Raw genomic sequence first — 24343 nt, forward strand, 5'->3', positions numbered from 1 at the left:
GACTCTTTCCATATCATTTTTGACGATAAAAACGAACGGTCCTGCCTTTTCTCGCGGTTAATCGACACCAGCTCTTATCGCAATGATCTTTCGTTGTCAAAGCTTTTTGCTCTTGTTGTCGCGTATCTCGGATACGCTAAAAAAATTTTAAGGGAGACCATAGGTTGTTGACTCGATTAAATTTATTCATCTTTTTATCGTGATCGTTTCAACGCTTCTCCGGTTAAAATTAATCCGCTAAATATCGTTTTCGATCGTTATTATTTTAATTGCAATGTACAATTTTTTAATTGCACGTTGACGAGGAGAAAATGCGAAATAAAAAAAGTATAAGTTTTCGTGAGCACGAACTAAAATAGAGTATCTTCTTTTAATGCGTACCTTACAATCCTCGAGAGCGCAGCGTTCCAGTTTCCACTCGGTAACATCGTCCAGAAGCGATTACGCGTCGTAAGTGGCGATAATGGGCGAGAGCCGGTAGAAGCAGGAAGGGTAACATGACGATAATCGTTTCGATGGCTATCCGGAGGATTATTAGACGCCGCTGGAAAAAAAGGGCGGCTTCTTTTTGAGGGTTCCGAGCACTCCGCTCGGGATAGATTATTAAATACGAGTGCAAGAGGAATGGCGCGAGATAGCTCCGCGGTATCTGGAGCAGGGATCGCAAGATCGATGAGATCTAGAGAGAGACAGACAGAGAGAGAGAGAGAGAGAGAGAGAGAGAGAGAGAGAGAGAGAGAGCAAAGGTCTAATCGGAATTAATTTTCATCGTCGTCTCGGACTCGTACGTCGCTAATTCACTTTTTCAGCGCACGCCCGGACACAAACGAACCGTTAGAAAAACGTCTATGGTCCCGGAGGCAGTTTCGTTCGCATTGGCTCGACCTGCTATGGCTACGAGAGCGACGATCCTTTGAAAATAAAACGGCTATTAAATCGAAACGAAGTGCGACCGATCGATGACTTTTACGATAAAATATTGGCCGACAATAGGCATCTACGAACCGGTAGCGCGCTGAGAGAAAAAAGGAAGGGCGGAGAAAGGTAGAGCATCGAGGGCAACGAGTCGCCAACTATAACGTAGGTGATCTCAGAAGAATTCATGGCTGCTTGATTACGAGTAATAAAGCAAGCGTTAGGAAGAGATTTACGAGAGTCTTTGGACACCTATAGTTCCTGATCCGGCAGCCAGCATAGGGCCCTCCTCGTCTTCGCCGTACGAAGGGTCTGCGTTTATCGACGAGCTCGAATCGATCGCAAACGCGAACAAGAATTCGTCTTAACGAGAAAACTCGATGATTTCTTGGAAAGCCGTACCATCCGTTAGCGAGGCGCGAGTTATAATAAATCGAAGCCGTGCAAACGCATTCGCGTGACAAATACTATTAGAACACGAAAAGAGTTCTCGCGTGGAATATCGAGAGGATCGTTTCAGTGATTATTCTTCGAAGGTACCTAGAGCTCCGTTGCGATACTCACGACACACCATATCTTACGGAATTCTCTCTTTCTATCTCTCTACGGCTTCTTAGTAATGAGAAGATCAATAAATTATTTCAAGAGGAGAGAGCAAGCTGCTAAATTTCGGCGATTATCGATGGCGAAGTACGAAGATTTTAATTAACGAGGAAATTTTCGTAACGAGTTCCGTTGTCCCGCGTGGCAAGGAGATAAAATTTCTGACCCGTTCGTACACGTCGCGTTAACGTTACGATGGAAATCAGGATAATATAGTACAAGAGTATATACTCCGAACGCTTCATGAAATATGGCTCATATTTTAAGCAAAAAGATAGCAATTTCGAAGCGATATCGTTCGGTAGCACGAAGGGCCACTTCGATCCTTCTCTGGGCACAAAACGAGTTCGAGTCCTTGGGTGGTCTTTGCGAGAGCAAGGTCGAGGGCGAGTTTTCTCTCTCTCTCTCTCTCTCTCTCTCTTACTTCGGAGAACAAAGAGGGTTAGTGGAGGCCTTATCTCATTATCGACGATTATATATTATTTCTTCTCCGTAAAGACTCTCTGGCGCTTTATTCGTCTTAACCTAAGAGTTCCTTATCTTTTTAATATACGATAACATTGCGATGATTGATCGAAGATTTGAGGAATAGATCATAAGTTTGTAAGAAGAACGCGTCAAGCGTGCCATCGAAGATAAGCCCGAAGCAAAATTATTCCGTACAACGTGGCAGGTAGATTTCAGCAAACTCGAAGAGGTTGAAACGTCCTCTGGCACTCTCTCGTTGACCAGGAGAGTGCCGCTTGTGTTGCGCAACACTGGCGCCAGGCCGTAATGCCGCGGGGCTCCAGGGCCCCAGGAATGACTCACCGAGAGACGAACGACGCGCAGAGTCGAGAGAAATGCCCGGCCACCCTACGTCTTCCTTCTCCCCTCGACTCGCTCGCTCTCTCTCTCTCTCTCTCCCTCTCGACGTCGTCACTTCTTTTCGAGAAAACGACATCGTACGACCTATTTTTTCCATTTCTTTTCTTTCGTCCCTCGCTCCTATCACAAGCTTACTCTGTTCATCTCGAAAAATTTTCAAGACACTTTGTGCATGCACCAACTTCGGGGAAAGTTCGAGATTCGACCTTCGAAGATTCTTGACCTGAGACATTCGTGTCCGATGAAGATTTTTCACTGGCGATTTCGTGCGTTACGTCATTCTGACTGGTCACGCTCTGTTCTAACATTAGAGAATCATTTTTCGTTTTCTCTCCTTTTGTGATTTAGTCGAGAATTCATAAATCGAAAAAAGGTGTATCGAGTAACGCCGGTGAACGTGGTAATATTAATCATTCGATTTTTTCTCACAAAAGGGCATATCATTACGGCGAAGAGGAGAGCTCGTTCGTCCAAGTTTCTCTCTCGGTCGGACACGCACGTCGACAATAGCGTACCATCCGTTACTATCAATCATCCTCCGCGGCAGAAATACCATTGTCGTGCATGACTAATTGCCAGTGTGACCGAGGACCACGCTTGCCAATTATAATTAAACGTAGCCTCGAGAACGAAAGAATGAGAGGGAGAGGAGAGGAGAGAGAGAGAGAGAGAGAGAGAGAGAGAGCGAGAGAGAAAGAAAGAAAATACACGGAGGATTCTCTCGATACTTACTCGTCGAATCTTACCGAGACGCGTGGTAAGGCTGGAATTTACAAGAATAGGAATAAATCTCAACGCTCTTAAAATCTATTACGGATTTGAAGATTTTACGCAGCTGCCATAGATTTCTCTTTGAGAAAGAGAGCTAGCACGTAGAAAAGTACGATGGATGGATGTTACGTGACAAGCGGGAGGAAGCTAGGAAGGTCGGACGTAACGTCCCAGGTGGGTATGTCATTACACAGATAGAGAGTGAGAGAGAGAGAGAGAGAGAGAGAGAAAGGGGGGAGGAGAGATAGAACAAAATGATGATAAGAAAAATAATGGCAACGAATATACCCGCGATCCTTTGCAAAATCTCATTGCGATTGACGTTGTCAATCGATAATAATGACACAGTTGTCTCACAAAATACGTTTTTAATCGTTCCAAATGAATCTTTATTTGGGATTTATCATCGAGTTCAATTCGAATGCGGCTTAATGGATGATCCGAGAGTTGGAAAGTAACGTCGAGCGTTTAAGAAACTCGCGCAAAGCGCGAACGTGAAAAATTCCAAAAATCGTTCGCGTCGCTGCGCAGATCGAATCGAAGAAGCCCGTGTTGTCGGCTTACGTGCCAAACAAAAACCAACAAACGAGTTAGCCCGGGTCTCTCGCGACCTCCCGTACTTCCTCGAGCATCTCTTCCTCTTTCTCTTTCAGCGGTTCGGGGCGAGTTTTCGATGGGTAAGAGAGAAGGACGACATCGACGACGACGACGACGATGACGACGACGACGACGACGACGACGACGACGACGACGAAGAGGACGCGAAGAGGCTATTCGTAAGCGATTCTCGTACGTACCGTTCATCGCCGGCGGCCAGATCGTCCCGAAAATACGTTCTCCACCGACACGATCGATATATAAACTCGTTCCATCCGACCTTCTGCCAGCGAGTCTTCCGGGCTTCCACGCAAAGAGAAAGAGAGAGAGAGAGAGAGAAAGAGGGAGGGGGCGGGGGGAGGGAAAGGAAAGAGAAAGAAAGATCCGATAAGGATCTGCCCGGTGGCCAATGTCCGCGGAATGTGGCAGTCCTCAACAACGATCGTACGTCACGCGCATCCCGCGACAAAACAAAACCGCATTGATATTCCGGCTTCTTTGCTCCTTTTCTCTCTCTCTCTCTCTCTCTCTCCCTCTGGCTTTCTCGCTCTCTTTGCCAGAGACACCATACCGTCGGTAGTTCCCCGAAGGAGGTCGACGCGATAGAAATTAATTGCAAGCGTGAGCGTAATACCTTCAGTGGGACAGGCCGTTATGACTCTGCGTGATGGGACGTCCAGAGAACACTGTTGGATGTCAAACGTTTATCGAGGATAGCTACGTTTTTGTGCGCTCGACCGTAGAATCAACGTGCGTACGCGTTTTCGCGACGGTAAAAGGTCGATCGCGCGTAAACCTTAAGAAAAAGAAACATATATAATAAATCAGAGTTTATGAGAGGGTTGCACAGGAAAGATCCGCGTTGAAGAATCCGGTATGAGGGTACCACGCGTCGGAGAGCAGTAAACTATCGGATCGAAAAGGGTCTAGGACGAGTTGTTCTAAGGCAGTGCCATAACGAACGTCAGATAAAACATGAGGACTCGCTTGAAACACGATACTCTATGCTCGCGTATATATCGACCGACAAGTCCTCTTCGAGTTTAGGAATCAATTTGCAAGTGAAACTCGATAGAATAGGGCCCCGTTGTCGTCGACCCAGAGCCGATCCTTCGTCGTTATGCGAACGCGTCTCCTTCTCTCGTACCGAGAAAAAGACATCCCTACCCCGTAGCCCTTTTGTCTCTCTTTCTATCTATCTTTCTCTATCTCTTTACCCCCTCTGAATTTACGATCCGGGAGACCGAGCGAGGATCGCCGACCGATACCCGTCGAGATCTCATCTAACGGGTGTCGCCAAGCGAAGGTGACTTACGAACTGACGCGCCGACCGACAAGGGAGCCCGCTACCGTCTTCCTCCTCCTACCTTCTCCTCGCGTACGATCCTGCAGCAGCTCCTGAGTAACGATCTTGCGCGAGGCCGCAAAAAGAGCGAGTCGCATGAAAAGAATAAATTGCGTTAACCGATAGGACTCGAAGAAGCCGACGACGACTACGACGACGACGACGAACGGGATATTTTGCGGCTTGAATTATTTTATTGCGCGTATCCTTCGAGCGGATATAAAAGAAATCTCGACGTCGTTAATGCGTCTCTCTCTCTCTCTCTCCTTTTTTAATCTCTCTAAATATAAACTATTTAGATTTATTATCGTACGAGGTGATCTAAGATTTTTAATACGCGTTTTTTGAAAAAATTCAAAGCGAAAGGAAAATAGAGAAAGTTAGGCGTGAAAAGTAACGATAAGAGGTTCGTTTTGCTCCCGAGAGACCCGGTTGAGAACAAGAGAGGCCAAAGAGCCACCTTGGGTATCGGTACGAGGACGGGGAACGAGTCATCGAGGTAGTCTGGACGATTCCTGGTAGTCCCAGCTAAAACGTGCTTCGAGAGACAACTAACCGGCAGTGCTATGCCGTCTGGACCAGCTTCTCCTCGATAACGCTTTGTGCCAAGTCTTTCTTTCTCTCTCTCTCTCTCTCTCTCTCTCTCTCTCTCGCTCGCTCGCTCGCTCACTCGCTCACTCCTCGCTTTACTCCTTCCCTCCCGATACCGCTCGGAGCAGACCGGCAGGCTACTCTTCCGAGCTCGCTGTCAGAAAAAGATGATCCTCCGTTGCACGTGCAGATAGCAAATCACGGTATCGTCGTCGTCGTCGTCGTCGTCGTCGTCGTTCGCTCGCATCGTACAACAACCGAGAGACGCGTATTCCACTCTCCCGATGGAACTACCAGTTTGGACAGAGTCAGTCAGGGCCCTCCCGAAAACGATCGGCTCTTGTCGTGTTAGCGATCAGAAACGATGCGTTCTCCATTTAAAGAAGCAAGCCCGATGACGAGCTCTGTTAATCTCTGATTTATGAAGCGCTTCTAAACGGGGATTCTTGGTTTATCGAGTTGGTTTACCGGCCATTATGATCGAAGGCATGCGCGTATCGCGTAAAAAGTAGCGAGGGAGTAAAAGTTATTCGAGATATTAGACCGATAAAGGAATAAACTTTTGAAGCGTGCGCGTGCTATCGAGTCGAAGGATTCGAAGAACTCGGTAGATGGTAGGCGCGATAATAAGGACAACGTCTTGCTCCGTCGACTTCTCTATTCGCACCTTTGTTCGTCCGGGTTGCGCAGAATCCTTAGGTCGTTTCTCTTGGCTTCGTACCGAATGACGCGCAGCACCTGTAAGATTCCTTCGTTCGGCGCGGAGGAGAACGATAGGCCTAGCCACAATTATCATCCATTTACCGGCCATCAAGCAGTTAGGAACGATTACGGCTATCATAGCAGGTTTCGTCAGCGACGGAAGAGCAAACGAGGGTGACAGACAGTCCTCCACGCGGATAATAGCGTCTTTCTCCGCGAAGGCCATCAAACGATTAGCGGATCCACCTGTCATCGTAGATTCTTACCGCTCCCAAGTAAAACGGGCCTATTATCATCGCATCAAGAGGCCCTAATGCCGCGTATCCGCTTGCCGAGCGACTCTCGTTACTCCTCTGCGCCGATTTCCCTCCGCGGAATTATCGAACCTTACGAAACGTAGCCACGATCTGCCTTGCGTCTATCTACGCTGACGAAATGTCAGACTAACGGGCCATCCTCTCGACCTATTTGGATACGACCTATCCCGGACATATCGTTTCTCTTACCGAGCAATTAGCGTGAATCCGATCAATCTTATATATGTATTTCGAGTACATACGTCGAGCACTTAAACGTAAACTTTTAAGAGACCGTCTCACGTTCTCCTTCTAACAGAATCGTCCCGTAGAAAGTCTCGACAAAGCTTGGCAATGCTCGACGACGAGGTTCCTCGCTCACAAGAGAATGTCGTTAGTTTTGACAAGAGACGCCGTACGCACGACTCGGTGCGTTCGTCGACTCGATGAGAATATTTACTGCGTCGGCTGATCTGTCAGCTGATTGTGCCGGCATATTTTTTCGCAACTTCTTGCCGTAGCTCTTTGCGTTGTGTGCGCTCTTCTCTCGTGCGAGTATACGTACGCACTACAGAATTAAGAGGAGAATCAGAAGTAGAAGAGGTTTTGCGGTAGACGACGACGACGACGACGACGACGACGACGACGACGACGACGACGACGAGAGGACAACGAGAAGGACTCTTCTTTCCTTCCTCTCTGTTCTTTACCTCTCTCTCTTTCTCTCTCTCTCCTTCTCTCTCTCTCCTTCTCTCTCTCTCTCTCACTCCTTGGCCAATGAATGCCGATCCACTGATGCGTCGGCTGGTTTGACGAGCCCTGATGGATGCTCTTGGAATCCCGGGACCCCGGTCTTGCAACGAGCAAAATCGCGGTTTAAATCGGCAACGCGCGGAAAGATATTCCCCGTCCAAGACCAGTCGAGTTCTCGATATATAAACGATCGCCGCCCTATTGTATCGAACGTGTATATTCTAAATCGACGTTTTAACGTTTTTAGAAATTGAAATCGATCTTTTAACGTAGCACTGAATTATTTTCAAAAATTTCTACAAAATTTCATCCCTTACGTAACAAGAAACATAGGTCAACAAACGTGGAAAATCATTCTTTAACTAGGTGTAGAGAGAAGATATTCCCAGGGTGATATAACTGGACGTACTGTAGCTGGTAGCGCTGTTCGTACCAGCGCAAACAGCATTCTTGTTAAGACTTGTTCTCAGATAAATGGAAAACCAAAGGTTGCTCCGTCCTATCTCGACGAAGGTGAATATCCTTATGCCGTTCGAGATGATCGGAGAGTTTAATCTGGCAGCGTCGTGGCATTTGTCAACCGGTTCGTCGATCGTCGACTTCCGACCAGGATCCTCGCCAATTTCCGTCGACTCGAGCACGGTCAGACGAAGAAAGAAAATCGGACGATGACTATGACTACGACTAAGACGACGACGACGACGACGACGACGAGGTCCACGTTCGTCGCGAACGGTAAAGTCTATTTTCGTACATTCGTTTCGGGGCGCGGCAACGAACGAGGAATGAGGCCAATTAAGCGGTATATCATTAGCAGCGGTGCTGCCGCGACAAAGTCCGGCATTCTGCGAAGTAAATCACCCACGACTCCTGTTGCCGACAACGATCAAGAAATCGGCCAACTGAATCCTTCGCAGTGACGCAGCCGCATTCTGGATATGCTCGAAAGTCGGCTAGTTTCCGAAACTTTGACGAGTCCTTTTAATAAGAGTTCGCTTATCGTAAAACGAAGATGTCTGTTACATTTCTTTCTTTCTTCTTTTTTTTTTTTTTTTTTTTTTTTTTTTTCCTTTAGTCCCGATCCGTAATACCAGGAGTTTTAGCATTACTACGAGTTTACGACAAGCAGGACGATTAATCTCTTCGAAGATAGACGCGGCATTGCGAGCATCCAGATGGAGGTAGTAGGCCCGCCCGCGGAGAGATTAGCGATGCTACCAAAAAAGGCCATTAACGCTTTAAATGCCTTCGCTCGAAGCAACTAACCGACTGGGACTCGATCGGCGGCAAGTCGGTTTGGCGCGAAGAAAAAGAAATCGAGCGATCGACGAGAAGCATAAATATAAAATCAACTAAAGGACGAACGGGAAAGGATATTTATTAGTCGAGAGCATTACGTAGGCCGGCTTCTTCTGCTTTCTTTGAGGTTTTGTCGTCGCTCGCGCTAACGCGCACGTCCTTTCGTCGCATTCGAAGAGGAAAACTAATAAAAAGGGAAGGAAAAGGTATAAAATTCTCAAGAGCGGAACGAAGACGTCCTCGTGCATTGGTATCGCCGAGCACGATACTGTATATGAGCGCGAAGGATCACGGAGGATCGCGAGAGATCGAAGATCGAGGGAGAAGAACAGGTGGACGTTAAGCGAGTGCGGCCGTTACCTTCTCTCGTTTCCGAGAATCGAAAGACATTCGAGGTATCCGCGATAGTGTGGTGACCGAAGAGAAGCAGCAGCAGCGAGGGTATAGCCTGTACACGCTACATTCGATAGAGAGAGAGAGAGAGAGAGAGAGAGAGAGGGAGAGAGAGAGAGAGAGAGAGAGAGAGAGAGAGAGGGAGGGAGAGGGAGAGAGAGAAACAGAGAAACGATCCTTCGCGTTTCCAAGTCGCGTTATTATCGCTGATCACGTAGCTACTTAGAAGCGGCTATCCTCTCTCTAGCTTTTATACGCTACGCGAGCGGGTTCCGCCGAGCGGATACACGCTGCTCGAGCGAGTAAGCAGGGCTGGTTTTACTTGCTCGTTCCTACAGCTTTTCTGCGGTAACGCGCGAACCCTCTCTTTCCATCTCTCTTTCCTGCTCACTCGTTTCCTCTTCTTCTTTTTCTCATCCTCATCCCCGTCTTTACGCTCTACCACCTTTGTAGGTATTTGTGCCTCGAGCAGACGAGCAGTCCTGGGTCGGCCAGACAGCACTGCGCCTCCGCGAGCTTCCAAGAATCTCGAGTGCTTCGAGGCTCGCGGGAGAGAGAGAGAGAGAGAGAGAGAGAGAGAGAGAGAGAGAGAGAGAGAGAGAGTGAGAGAGAGAGAAAGCCTGACTAGACGGTGGGAACCATTCCTGTCGGAGGCGAAGCGGCTCGTAGTATCGGTCGCGCGCTCTTGTTTTGACGCCAACCGAGAAAGGTGCATCGACCTCAAAGGTCGTCGTGCCACCCGACTCGCTTACGGAAAACTCATTTGCGGATTCCTCTGTTCGAAGCGCATCGGCGCCCTTCCTTTCCGCGCCTTCGCTGTAGGTCGTCGTTGAAGAATAAGAAAAAGTCTCTTCCTATGGCGTGCTAATACCCGTCGAATGGAAAAACTATATTATTTCCAGTTTCGAACAATTACTTACTACTCTTTCAGAATTTTTCAAAAATGTTTTTCTCTTTTAAAAGGATTAATCGGCAAATCGAATGAAAAGGAATACAGTTAGATAAGTTCCTTTCCGTTAATTTTACCAGAGAATCGAGAGGATAGCCATCTTTGACGGTAATGGGAGCGTCTCCTTTGAAGACTCTTATTCCCTTCTTCTTCTTCTTTTCGTCGGGGGAGAGAACTCGAACTGGACTATGTACAATAACTATCAAGTCGTGCTTATTGTCCTTCCTTCAGAGCTGCCTTAGGGAGGGCCATTGTTGAAGACGTACGTACGGAGCATACGTATGTACGTACGTACGTACGCACGTCCGCACGTCCGGCAATACGCGGCCCGCCCGTCCGCTCTCTCTCTCTCTCTCTCTCTCTCTCTCTCTCTCTCTCTCTCTCTCTCTTTTCGCCGTCCGAAGATCTATCGTTGGAATTTGCGTATGTAGATTAAGTTCCCTACCGAGGGCCTATTGTTCCCGAAGAAGGAGCCGAGAAAAGTCGGATTCAAGCGAGCTACTTGAGACGAGGTATACGTACGTTCGTTAAAAGGTGCCTTCGTGCGGGTGAAAAAATATCGACGAATCTCGGGGAAACTTTAAAAAGATTGAATTTGTACGGAAAACGAAGCCTCGAGTGCGCTTGGAAAGATAAGGATGGAAGCAATTTCTCCCATGCGCTTATTCCGTTGGTGTTCCGAACGAGCAATCGATGTGTGCGTCTATGTGCGCGAAAGCCGAAGCTCGTAATAAAAAGAATTGAAGACATCGACAGCGGGTCGTGGCGACACGACGGCACTCCAGCAAGCAAGCAATAGCTATTGATCAGCGGCTCTCTTATATGCCGAGTGTGGTCGACGGGTCTCTTGAAAGTACGTAAGACAGCCTTGAACGACAGCAGCGATTTAAGAGATACCGTGCCTTCAAATTTTTACACGAAAAAAAGAAAAAAGGAAAGAAGAGAAGAAAAAAAAAGAAAAAAAAAAAAAAAGAAAAGCTCTTTGTTTTTATTTTCAAAAATCCATCCACAAGGTCTAACGTAGGAGGAGAGCAAGACGTCGAGTCATTATATAATTTATATACCGGCAACAAGTCGTAGATCGGTGCAGGTGGAGATAGGTGCGTCCAGGTTAGCTCGTTCGTTATCCGTAACATCGTTAAATACGTCGTTCGAGTCGATAAGGGCTAGGCAACCTCGATTATCGTTCGAGAAATCAACAGAGCCTTCAAGGTGGGTCTTTGCACTAAACGACTCATCGACTAGAATAACGAGGAAAGAAGATTCGGTTCGAAAAAGTTAAACTAGAATGATCTGTGTAAGCTCCGAGTGTCTGAGTTTTAGCGATGGAGAAAGAGTCCATTAAATCACATCAATTTTTTGCTCGTCCTCGAGAGAGTACGAGAAGGTGGCCATAAAGCACGGCGGATTACGATTCTCGGTTACGATGTCGTCGACTTTCTAAGGTCTGCCTTCGACGACTCGACACGATCGATCGATCGACCGATCGATCGATCGGTCGATCGATCGATCTTTGCAGGAGGGTCCGTGAAAAAACGGAGGAGGACGCCTCGCGGATGCAGCGAGACGACATAGCGAACTTTCTTGCTCGTTCTCTTTCCACTTCGAAGCAAGACCATGTCCTTAATTATTCTCGACGGTGGTACGGCAAAATGCCTCCTCTTTGTATCTACCGTCCCGTTAACGATACCCTCGATAAATTATTGTACCGATTATTACTACGTGGACACGTGTACGCGGGTATAAAAGAATTATGGCGCACGCGATTACGGTTTTCATCCATGGAGCATTCATCCATTTTCCTTTTGATCCTTCCTCGAGGAGAGACGCGACTTTCGGATTCTCTATGGATGGACAGAAGGCGCGCGACCTTGTCAGCGAGGTCGTCGCGTTTCTCCGTCCGGCTCGGCTCTGTTGTGTGTATCGTCTCGATACGGTATACGATCCTCTCCTTCTATCTCGAACAGCCACGATTCATCGATCTCCATCGGCAGAACGGCCAGCTGACCGATGACTAAGATTACGTGCCATCGAACGATTGTAATTGGCTTCGCCGCGAAACGTAACGCTCGTGCGCGCGAGATCGCTCGCCGAGTAGCCGTGAAACGCAGTAAATCAGTGCCGGGTTAAGGATCGCTTATAAATAACCAATTAGAGACACCTGTGTTGCCCGATCACGGATCGACCTTATCCCACGGAATGCAGATGCGCGACTTCTCTTTGATCTTTGTTCTTGCTGCGCGACTCTACCCTCGGATGCGTTCTTCGATCGATCGATCGATCGATCGACCGATCGAACGAGCGGATCGATCGCTCTTGGAATTTCAATATTTCTACGGCATCGTTCTATGCTCGTCGCTTCGAATAATCCGTTTCGATCGAAAATAAATCCGATTGTATTTCTTTCTATAAGTACGATCGCTGAGAGAGAGGCAGGCACCAGTCGATCGAAAAGTTTCGACCAACGACCAGATCAAGAGTATCTTGAAATATACACGTAATAAATTAGTCGCACACTTAGCGAGGATCGTTTATGAGCCATCGATTATCTTAAGCACCTTCTTGGTATCTCGATTCGCCGAGGGATACATTTTGCCGCGGAATGCAGGTGCATTGCTTCTTCGAGCATCGATTAACCGTGTTTCGGTGATTCATAACTGCCAACGGGAATTTAGGAGTAGGCACGCGAAGAAACATGACGAGTAGTCGACTTTCAAGGGCGAACATTTCTTACACGTTTTCGTCCTTATCTCTCTCTCTGCCTCCCTCTCTCTCTCTCTCTCTCTCTCTCTCTCTCCCTCTCTCTCGTTCAATCGAAAAAACGAAAAAGTACGCGAATTACCGAACGATTGTACGTATGTATGCTCAAGTAGATAAGACGACGATGGCGACTACGTGGAAGAGGAAGATAAAGAGAAGAAAGAGAGAAGGAGAGGGAGGAAGATGGTCGTCGAACGCGTTAGGCGCGGGTACGCATCTACTCGCGTGGGAACAACGCGCTCCCATTCCTCTCTACGAGGACGACCGACTCGGACCAGGTTTCTCCTCTTTATGCGAAATATTGCCGCGGTACTGCTCCGTTTATTTATTATGAAAGACTCGTTCGACTCGTAGAAAAATTCTTCCGCTATAACGAGAACGGAATTTCAAATCCACATTGCGCATCAACGAACCGACGATCCGTTAGTCTCGCTTCGTCAAAGTTTGCCGCTCGCGTAGACTTCGAAAATTATTTCTCTTCTCTCTCTCTCTCTCTCTCTCAAAAAGAAAAAAAAGAAACAAAAGGAGAAGGAGAATAAACGAAAAACGATTCGTGGTCTTAGCCTCTCGAGTGCATCATTATCTTTAAGACAGATCGAAGATTTGCGACCGGTCTGCCGTGTCGGATTTTCGCTCTCTCTCCCTCGCGGTCTCCTTCTTTCTTTTGTAGCGGCCTCGCGCGATCAGTCCGGAGCTAAGCTCCAATCTTATCTCAACATTTACTAATTGAATTAAGCGGACTTGTATTTCCATCTCTTGGTGGTTTATTTCTTCGATACAATTTGTCCGCACTGTTATTTATTTATTTTACTCCACCTCGAGACGAAGTAGGATGAGAAGGAAGAGGAGAAGTATGAATGGAGCGGACAAACGAAACGCTTCCCGCTCACGATAAGTCACTTAAAGAAAGGTGGAAGTACGTGGAGCGGAACGGTCGCATTAATTTACGTTCTTTGTGATTTATTCCTTCCCAGGCGTCACTTCCGTCTCCGTCTTTTTACTCGGAGCTCCAGGTGGAGAGCTCCTTTTTATCTTCCATTTCTCCGAGAGTTTTCGGTAGAGTCGCGTTTCCTTTTTGATTTACGACCGCGTCTCGGCTAAGGGTGAAAGAAAGAAAGAAAGAGTGAAAAGACACCGGAGGAGGAGCAGAAGGAGGAGGAGGAGGAGGAGGAGGAGGAGAGAAGGTCTCTTGGCTTATTTCAAGTCACTTTCGACAGTCGCCTCGTTACTCGCCTGGATTTACGGCGTATTGGATATGCCGCCCCGAAGAGAAACACTACGGCGGACGTTGTCGTACACCTCTTGCCTCTTCGGAGTACCGTAAATCGACGAGAGCGAATCGTAAAACGTTCCTCTCCCTCTCTCTCTCTCTCTCTCTCTCTCCCTCTCTCTCTCCCTCTCTCTCTCTCGAATCGGACGATTTTCTGGATTCGCGCCATTGGAAACTCACCAGCGGACACATCCTTTATTCCTTTCTTTTTTACACTCTTTTTCTGCCAATTCATTTACCTAAATGTCGTCTCCGTAAAAATACGTGGCCGATCGTAATTCGGAAATACGATGCCTCGCGATCGATCTCGTAGAAACTCTCGAAAGCCTTGTATCTCCGCGAAAAGAAATAAATGGGAAATAAAAAGACGTAATCCATCTTGTTCGATTTGTTTTAATATCAAAGCCGACGTATCAGGAGGTAGAATCTCGAAGAAGGAGAAGACGACGAATCGGACGTATCAAGGAGATTGACTTTATCTTTGGGCCGCCGCACGCTCTCGCGGATTTTGATTGCCGCGAGTAGTCGACGGTAATCGCGATCTCGAAGGAGGACCGAGATCGAAAAGAGACCTGGAGATGGAGAGAGTAGCTTTAAATCCGACAGGAATTACCAACGAAGGCACACAATATGTCGGTGCCCATTAAAATTCGGACGGTGCAAATTAAACTTTCGCTACGGAGGATGTCCAACGAGAGCGAGCACGCCGCCGCCGACTCTCCTCCTCGTCTCGTCGCCTCTCGTGGGTGCCAAGAGGGCGAGCTCGCATAATTGAAATCGGATTGACGCAACCTTCGCCGAGCTAGCTTGCCTCTAAGAAAAAGAAGATGGACGAGCCTTATCTTATCTCCCTCGCGCGGTCGAGCGACTTTTCTTCCGCGGTATGTCACCTGGACATTCGTTTCCTTTCTTTTTCTTTCATCGGATTTACATACCGTAGAAAAAGATTCTTTTTTTTGGTTCGACCGCTCGAGGAACGATGCGAAAGAAAAAAGAGAAGCAAAAGGAGAGCCGTGCTCGTAAAAGGGAGAAAGAAGAATAAGAAATCGTTCCCGGTTCCATTCATTTCTTTGACGAATGATCTCGAATGACCGAGCACCGCGCGAGTCTCGAATTCAATTACGATTTGCGGAATTAGCCGTGCAAATGAGAGAAGGACTTTCCTCGCGAGGTGGATCGGCGAGACAATTTGGACCACCGGTACAAGAGGTACCACCAGCAGCGCCTCCCCTTCCGCCCCGCTCTCATTGCGCTCCCGCGTTTCGCTCTCCGCTTCCGTTAATTAATTTCACCGGAGATTTACGATCTCATCCGTTACGTTAAATTGCGTCCAACCATATCAATATTCATACGACCGAATGGAAATAAAATAAAGGGTTCGGTACGCGTAATAAGCTCAGGCAAACTGCCGTGTCCGTCGCGGTTAGAAAGTCGAATGAGAATTTTTCTCTTCTCTTGACTCTCTCGCCGTCTTAGAATCGCACAATGTCGATCCCGCGGTATATCAGCGAGAAACGTTTCGGTACCGTTTTCCACGGCGTAATTCGTGCGACGAATGAACTGAAACGACAGATAGTATGCCGAATAGAAAGTCAGCTCTAATTGCCTTTTCCATACGGATAAACGAATTTATGCTCCATTATTCCGTAATACCGTCGTAATATCTATATTATGCGCCAAGGTGGAATATACTCTCGGCACGGCCGTGTCCTCTATTAAAAGGCTCTATTTATATGCGCTCTAAGTCGAAACCTGATTGCCTGCGTAATAATCTCGTATCTCGCGAGACTGTGCGCGGATATCGTTGCGAGGACAGAAATTCGGAGAAATCGAATTCGCGAATCGAATGGACTAGCTTGCGGATTGCCTAATCGAGGGAGAACGCATCTAATGGCTGCCTAAATAATTCTCGCGTAAATTCTTCTGCCTTGGACGCGCAGCTTGCGCGATAAATTTGCACACAAAGTGCTCTTTGTGTTCTTTCCCTCTTTGCCTCCTCTCTCCTTTTGCACCTTCTTCCTCGTATCGTGCGCGACGCTACTAACGGCTTTGCTTCTTCTATCGTCGCGCGCACACGACCTCTTGCCCCTACAGACACACCGTACTTATTTTCCTTTTCGAAAAGACACGGTACTTCTCTTATGGGCTTTCCATGTAACCGAATTCTCTTACTCTTACCAGACAAAATTTAACATAGTAATTAATGAAAATGTTTTATTACAAAGAAGTGGAATTTCTCTCTCTCTCTCTCTCTCTCTCTCTCTCTCTATCTATCTGACGATAGCATCTTTCAAAGAGATGCGAATGACGTTGATAAGGGCGGGGGAAGAGGGAGAGTGCTTAAAAACGTCTCAATTCCGGTGAAATTACAGTGAATTATACCGGTAGGGAAGTCGCGCGAGTCGTTCGGACTGTCGGAGGACTGCCTCACTCGCGCGCTCTCGCTAATGATTTAACGAGCTCGCGGCACGCGATGGGCGTGGATTCCGACGAGCGAGCGAGCGAGCGAGCGAGCGAGCGAGAGAGAAAGAGAGAGAGAGAGAGAGAGAGAGAGAGAGAGAGAGAGAACGAAAGAGAGATTCGAAAATTAAGATGTAATCCCGCACGAATACTCCATCCCGACTCCTTAGAGGCGCGCTCCCTTTATCTTTCGCGGAATCTTTCTTAATGAGACAGCATCGAGACGCCTTCATTGATTCCCGAGGATCCAGTTTGGACGATCGACAAATGTTCGCCCAAAGAGTTTTGCTTCGAATATCATTCGTTATATCGTTTCATCAATTCACGCGAATAATAAATAAAAGTCGATTAATCGTTTGACCTACCCAAGAAGCTACCAGAGGATAATTTTCTTGGTAGATAATTCGATTGCCGAGCGCAACGAAATCAATGGAAAGCGGCGTAGCTCGTCACCTTGAAAAGAGATCCGGAGTAGGTTGGATGTAGGTTGACTCGGTCCCCACCAAGTATCTTTGACAGTTCCTTCCGATTGGATGCTCCTGTGACCAGAACCACCTCTCTCTCTCCCTCCCTCTCTCTCTCTCTCTCTCTTTCAATCTATCTACTTATGCCCCTCTCCCCTTGCCTCTCACGTCGTCATCCGCGAGAATTTGGAAAATCGATGAAACCACGGTGGAAGGAAACGCACGAATTTCGTGTGTACTCGATATCCCACTGGTAGGATCTCGAGAGCGTTTCCTGAGAGGCGTCACGACGCATCGTCGTTTCGCGCGCGATATCGTGGACGGTCGAAAAGAAACGACGTCGTTCGCGTGTCTCTTCTCGAGCGAGAGGAACCAAGACTCTTCTCTCGTTTTCTTTCGATAACTGGGAAGGGCAGGACGGCCTCAGCGCGACCCACGCGCGACGAGTTCTGCCTCCGCGTTCGATTCGAAGCGACTTAGCTTCCTATATCGGGTGTATATAGAAATATTGTCTATATAGCGAGGCATCACGATTCCGTTAAATTCTTTCGTTAAAAAATATCGACTGTTCTTCTTTCCTCAAATTCTACGTCCATCTAATGTACCGTAATCGATAATCGCTAAACCAACGAGAAGGAACGGAAAATATTCTCGCGAATTTGTGCCACCCGTTAGAGAATAATATTCATTCTCGATAGTCTTCGCGCAAGGATACCTGTTTATAAGGCGGCAAATTGTGGCTAAGCGGAGCCACAAATACGCCGACGCGTTCACCTGTGTATGACGTAGTCCTCCGGATCGAATAGGATCGCGTCCGCCACCGAGATCGCCGATCAACGCGATCGTGGGCGCGATCGTCGAATCCATGGACGTGGAAAGGTGCCTCTTTAAAAATCACATGACTCGAGTAAAACCAGTTGATGACGTGGCACACCTCCGTGACTTCTCCTTTCGTAGACGTTGATAACGATATATTCTATGTCTGGCCGACGCTGCGGAGCCGGAAGGTACGAAATTTCAAATGTCACACGGCATTAGAAGAATTCGGTACGATGGCGTCATCGGATTTCTCTCTTAAATAAGATCGGTGAGTGCTCGAGACCCTTGTAAAACTTGTACGGTGAGATCAATAAAATTTAGTCGATTGAACACGATTTAAAAAGCTTCTCGTTTTTCTTTTGCCTTAGGTTTACAAGCATCGACCAGTTTGTCCTTCCAAAGCGCTTACATAAGTATCCTTCTTGTTAACGGAAAGGCGTCGGTTATACTCGTGCGAGTTGAATTATCGTCGTTACTACGAGAAATGTCGCGGTAAGTGGTGGATCGAGCGCCCCGCCAGTTTATCGTTTCTTTTCGATCGAACGAGTAACGACGACGACGGATACGCCCGATTAATCTCTCTTTCTCGCAAAGTCGTTTGGTCTACTCGTTTAAAAGGTAGGTATATAACATCGATGGGATGGTTAAGGACGAGCGAGAGCGAGAGCGAGAGAGAGAGAGAGAGAGAGAGAGAGAGAGAGAGAGAGAGAGAGGAGCAAAGTTTGACGCATCTTCATAAATTTCCATTTAGCGGGCAATCGACTCGTATTCGACAAAACGGTGAAACACGGATGAAAGATTATCGTGCCAGCAGTAACGGCTTTACGATCGGCTCGGCCGAATGACGAATACGCCCGATTAATCTCAACGCGTTCCTCGCACTAATTTGTCCCGCATGATAATAATCAGCCATTTTTCGTTCGATTTAACGGAACGATTAATTTGTTAATTTCAACTGTAGATCCGAGATCTGAAAAATAATTGAAAATAACCATAAAGGCGCGTGACATCAAGAAGGAAAACGTCAGGGAAGTGAATTTCTTCGAGGTGAAAATTGTACAAAAGGTAAGTATCAAAAGCGACGTCTCTCGCGGTGGCAGGACCGCTTGCACGCGATTAATTTGCACTCGCACGGAGCCCGTAATGATTTATTCTCGAATTAAGATTCGGCCGTGATAGCTGGAAGCGGATCAACGCCGAATAAGAGCCAATGCGAAAATGATATACACGCGATGCACGGTACCGTGTGGAGCGGCTATCGTGCTCCCGTGAAACCAAAAGTCGACGCCATTAATAATTCATCGGTCGGACCCGTGTGTGTTTCGAGACGCGCCGTATATACCTATATACGTAGCGTATCGAGGAACGTTTGATATATCGTCAACATTGCGATATATTGGAAAAAAACGCGACCGATAACGGAAGAAATCGAGGGAAAGAAGTAAAAAAGCAACATGAAACTTTGATTTCAAAATGACGGATGGAAAAAAAAAATATAAAAAATTTCTCATTTCTTCGTTCTACGACGGAGATGCCGCGAATTAACGAAATTCGATCAAAGGTCCCTTTCGATGCCTATCGTCTTCTTCTGAAAAACGCCAGGTTCTATCTATTAAACGCTCGGTACTATAAATCAAGCGGGCGAAACGAAACGGATCGTACATCATCCCGATACCACGGCGGATCACTCGGCGAACGTCGTTCTCGGAAAGAAGAAGAAGAAGAAGAAGAAGAAGAAGAAGAAGAAGAAGAAGAAGGGAAGGAGGAGGAAGAGGAGGAGAAGAAGAAGATGAGGAAGAAGAAATGTATAAAAGAGCCAAAAGAACGGCTACGATAACTGCCGGCGTTGTAGGTAACTATATTTAACTATAATATACAGCTTAGTCTCGAACGAGCTTCCTTTTCATTTCTTTTCTCTCGTACTCGCGAGCATACGAGAGCCAGAGAGGAGGAGAGTATATCTCTCGAAAGAGCAAGAGTCGATCGTCGGTTATCAGAGAGAAAAAGGAGAAAAAAGAGCGGTAGTCTGTCTCTCTCTCTCTCTCTCTCTCTAGAGAGAGAGAGAGAGAGAGGATTTATCGGCGACGATCGCGCGGACCAACGGAGCGTGGACGCGGTCGAAACGCAACGCAAAGTACGTAACGCAAAGGCAACTTGGCAGGAGTGCGACGACGACGGAAACCGAGGGACGGTGAAGCGAGTGAACGAGTAAACACGTGTTAAGGTGGTGTAGTCGACACCATAATACTGGAGCACTTGATTTTACTGCCTGTCACGCGCGCACTGCCTCTTTCAGATAAAATACTTTAGCTGGCTAGCTGCTCGCTCGGCTTACGTGTTTGCTGGCTCGCTCGCTCGAGCTCGATGGCTGCCCGACTAGCTGTTTACTTGCTCGGTTGCTTCGCAGCCAAAGTCTCTGTTTCGTCTGCTCGATCGAACCGCAAAATCGAGCTCGATCGAGAGTTCTTGCGGCCTCGTTCGCCTACTACTACTACTACTACTACTACTACTACTACCTTTGTCGTAATACGGCGAACGATGACGAAGACGTAGATCGCTATAACAATCTTTTACGCGACAGCATCAACATTCTTTTGTGCTCGAACCAATTTCTGTCAATTATCCAAACTTCTTCCGAACACGACGTTACTCTCTCACTTTTTCACGATAAAAGATATCGTGCTGAGTCGCTTCCGCGACTTCTCGCTACTTATAAAATTCTCCGGTATTTACGAGTGGTCGACGCGATTTCGAAAATGTTTTCTCTCGTATCTTCCATCGTAAATTTCCCTCTTTCTTCTTGTTTTATAAGAGAAAACAGAGAAAGAGTAAAAGAAAGAAAGAAAGAAAGAAAGAAAGAAAAAAAGAAAGAAGGAAAGAAAGAAAGAAAAGTAGAAATTGATTAACGACCGTAAAGTTATGCGCGTTAATGCGTTCGATGGTACGGCAGAGAGACGATACGCGTCGCGAACGGTAATATCTTGACTGTCGATAGCGCGCGAATGGACTTCCAAGGAACGAAATTACAGTGCGCCAAGCGTGTAATTTGATTGAAAGATATAAAAGCGACGTCGAATCGGAATATAGATGTGCCACCTTGACGACTTAGCGTGCGTGAGCGCACGCGCTAACATTACACAGCCTCTAGGATTAGAGAAGGAGATTGGCATTCTTCGCTACGACCCGAGCGAGATACGATGATTTAGTATGCCATAATGACGGAGCGCCTGGAATTTCAAAAATAAGCAAGGCGGAACTTAAACGCGGACCCTTATCGCGTTTGTGTGCACGAATGAGAAAGATAAATATTCTTGTCTACTCGATCGAACAATTCGACGTATTTTCTCGATCGAGCAGGTGTCATAATCGAACGTTCTACGATAATAAATTATCTGCAAACGATTATCACTGTTTTAACGAGGAACGAGGGTAAGCGGAGCTTTTTTTTTCTTTCTTTATGACATTCTAAAAGTTTTCTTTCGAAGAAGACGACGAGGCATCTGTCATCGTTGTGTCGAATTTGCACGGCTGCAACGTATGAGAGAGAGAGAGCATAAGCGATCGATCGATTTGGATTGTTTTTATCTCGAGAGTGTAACTCGCGCCACGTGAAAGTTGTCGAAACGATTATCCGGTTCATTAAATTCTCTCACGTCATACGTTCCCTTCGTTTATTATAAAGTCGAAGCGATCGACGCGAGGCACATTGTTTTCCAGCTATTCCCTCGATGGCCGCGCAAAAAGAGACGCCTTACGTGAGCGTGTCGCTGCTTAATCGGTTTCACGCAATTACCTTTTGTCTCTCTGATCTTTCGAATACCTCGTTTCTATTCTCGTTATTCTCTATTCTCTCCTTCCTCTAATTTTATATTGTCCTTTTTCCTATTTGATTTTATACGCAGCTACATGTTAATCAGTTCCGAGAGATACACATCTATACGTCCGTTTTTCTTTCGTTCAAGAAAGGAGAATCGTGCAAAGCGAAAGCGAACCGTTTCCACGAAAGTTTTGTCATCGCGCGCGCGCGCGCGCGCCTTTTCGTTTTTCCAACTAATTTCCCAACGTTTTGCCCGTATACCGGAATAGTCGACGTTAGAAAAAGAGAGAGGGGTTCTCCCCTTTGCAACCGTGAGATTCGACGATCGCGCGAGATTCCTTTAACGCGGTGCGACTCGTGCGCGGGTCTTATGCAACGGCCGTGCGCGACAGCTGTCGCACGAAATGGAAGCGAAATGGAGGCGAAAAGAAGGCAACTTCTAAGAACACGAGACGCGGCAATTATCACGCGCTCGCGCAAGATTATCCCGCTAGAGAATCGGGTACGATGATCGATCGGCTCGTCGGATGGAGAAGTCTCCTCTTGTTTTTTTTTTTTTTTTTTTTTTCTTTCTTTTCGTCTTACGTTACATACGTGTAGAACGCTCGCGCCGGTGGGAGAGACACGGCGCTCGGACGATGTCGCAATACGCGCCTGGAATTTGGAGTTTAATTAAAGCCCCGGGTCAATTCGTGTGACTCGGGTCGGCGGCCTTCGTCGAAGGAGGATCCTCGATAAAATTCACGTATCTCTTGGTTTGCGTCCTGAAAACGAGCCTTCCCTTTCGAGAGAGCGCGTGCGGTAGTCGCGAATGTCGGTCGAGATTTCGCCACGGTAATAAAACGAAATGGACCGATAAAGGAGGAGAGTCAAAAGGTGTCCGTTTGACTGTCCGTCGAGAGCTCCGCGCTCTGTAATAAAGGCGGCTTCCTTCTTTGCCGTGCTCCATTGTCTTGCCTGTACACTCTTCTTTTTCTCCGTGACTCGTTAACCTGTCGTCTTACCTCTTTTCTTTCTTCTTTTATCTCTCTTCGATTGGCCTAAGGCATGCGACCGAACCGTGAGGAAAGAGTCCACGTCTCGTACCGTTGCTATTATCAACGGGAAATCAAGATCGAGCCGAATGACGCGAGTAGTACTCTCGACTTATTGCGATAATCCTTAAAAGAGGGAACTCGATAAGTTATAAATACGAACGAGGACAAAATTATTAACTTCCCTTTCTCGGCGTAGAAAGCTTCCCTCGGAGAAAGAAGAAGAGATCGGCTTACAAAGGGATTAATTCGGTATCTTCGTGTCGGAGAAAGCGGTAAAGGAGAATTCTATTATCACAAATCACCGATACGTTTTAACGGTTCGCGACTGGAAACACGTACGCGGCATGTCCTGCTCGTGCCATCTTCCTCCCCTGCCCAACCGCCCTCCCCCCTCTCTCTGCAGAAAGAGAGAGAGAGAGAGAGAGAGAGAGAGAGAGAGAGAGAGAGGGAGAATCTTGCTCAAGCATTCGGCGGTAGTTCTGCTCTCTCTCTCTTTCTTGCGCGCGCGCGATTCTGGTTTCTCGTTCTGGTTACTGGTCCGCGGCCGTTCGACCGGGGCCCTCCGATTAAAATGGAAACAAATGAAGCTGGACGTAATGAGGTCCTGCGGTGAGGGAGAACTCGTTCTTTAATTTATTCCTCCTCCCCGTCCTCGCCGTCTTTCTCCTCCTTCCGTAGAGTAGTCACCGTCGCATAGAAAACGCCGAGTCAATAATCTTCGAATTCTAAAGATCGTATCCTTTTCCCTTTTCGAAGAAGAAGAAGAAGAAGAAGAAGAAGAAGAAGTCGAAGAGAAACGACGAAGAGTACGCGATGATAGTTTTGAAAGACAACATTTCCTTTCTATTAGATGCTACTTTGATCTTTATACGAATCCTTAACCATTACTTCTTCAAAGCGATGAGTCACTTTTGGACGCGTTACAAGAAGATGGCTACTATTGCTACGTGCGTACGGAGAAACGAAATTTGCCCGCCCACGAGTCCGCTACCGGTCGATCGTTTCCTATGCGCACGAAGCCGTAACCGATCGTCTCGATCCCCTCGACAATGGCGAATACCCGAAGTGCCGTGCACTCGACATTATAAATCGCAATCAACGCGGCAACCGCAGAGGCAACGTGCGAGCACGAGGCAAAGAGGAAAAAAGAAGAACGAAGACGGAGGAGGCGAGAGAAAGGGCGAGAAAGATAAGTGAGAATAAGATAGGAGGGGAGAAAGAGAGAGAGAGAGAGAGAGAGAGAGAGAGAGAGAGAGAGAGAGAGAGAAACGAGGTCTTAAAGGGCATTATGTAACCCCCTTGGTCGAGTACGCGCGCGAGCACTCGCTCTCTCGCTTATAAACGAGGAGGATCAAGGGACAGTTTTACGAGGGCGTTAAGAAAGGGATGCACCTCTGAAGTTTGTAATTAAGTATCGTCCTCCTTTTTCCCACTCCTTTCGGAGAATTCAGATTGTACTCTAAGATAATTTCGTCGATCATTAAGGAAGCGAGGGACCCGAATCGATTCAACTCTTTCGTACGATCGATATTTCGATAGATCGTAAAGATAAGTCGTTTTTCCCTTCTTTCTCCGAATAAAAAGATAATTTTACGATCTCTATGGTATTGTATGAATTACTTAAAAATATTGATT

The 24343-nt window shown here is 47.1% G+C and overlaps 1 protein-coding gene and 1 long non-coding RNA gene across 15 annotated transcripts in view; one reads left to right on the top strand and one right to left on the bottom strand.

Moving 5' to 3' along the window:
* The window catches only part of LOC124953951 (DNA N6-methyl adenine demethylase), a 186644-nt gene that overhangs the window by 65871 nt on the left and 96430 nt on the right, over positions 1–24343 (bottom strand). Inside the window, exon 2 of one of the 14 annotated variants that reach the window (XM_047506131.1) lies at positions 382–544. The exons of 11 other annotated variants lie outside the window; for them this stretch is intronic. The gene's annotated coding sequence lies outside the window, so the exon portion shown is untranslated. Of the gene's footprint in view, positions 1–381; positions 545–17024; positions 17156–20370; positions 20398–24343 lie in introns of those variants that run through there. 2 more of the 14 variants (XM_047506193.1, XM_047506157.1) reach the window with 2 other exon arrangements.
* LOC124954114 overlaps positions 18025–24343 on the top strand; it is a 53535-nt gene continuing 47216 nt past the window's right edge. Inside the window, exons 1-3 of the long non-coding RNA XR_007102451.1 lie at positions 18025–18122; positions 18223–18919; positions 19019–19706. This is a non-coding gene — a long non-coding RNA (uncharacterized LOC124954114). The remainder of the gene's footprint in view (positions 18123–18222; positions 18920–19018; positions 19707–24343) is intronic.

The sequence above is a fragment of the Vespa velutina genome, chromosome 1 (genome assembly GCF_912470025.1).
Source record: "Vespa velutina chromosome 1, iVesVel2.1, whole genome shotgun sequence".
Taxonomy (NCBI): domain Eukaryota; kingdom Metazoa; phylum Arthropoda; class Insecta; order Hymenoptera; family Vespidae; genus Vespa; species Vespa velutina.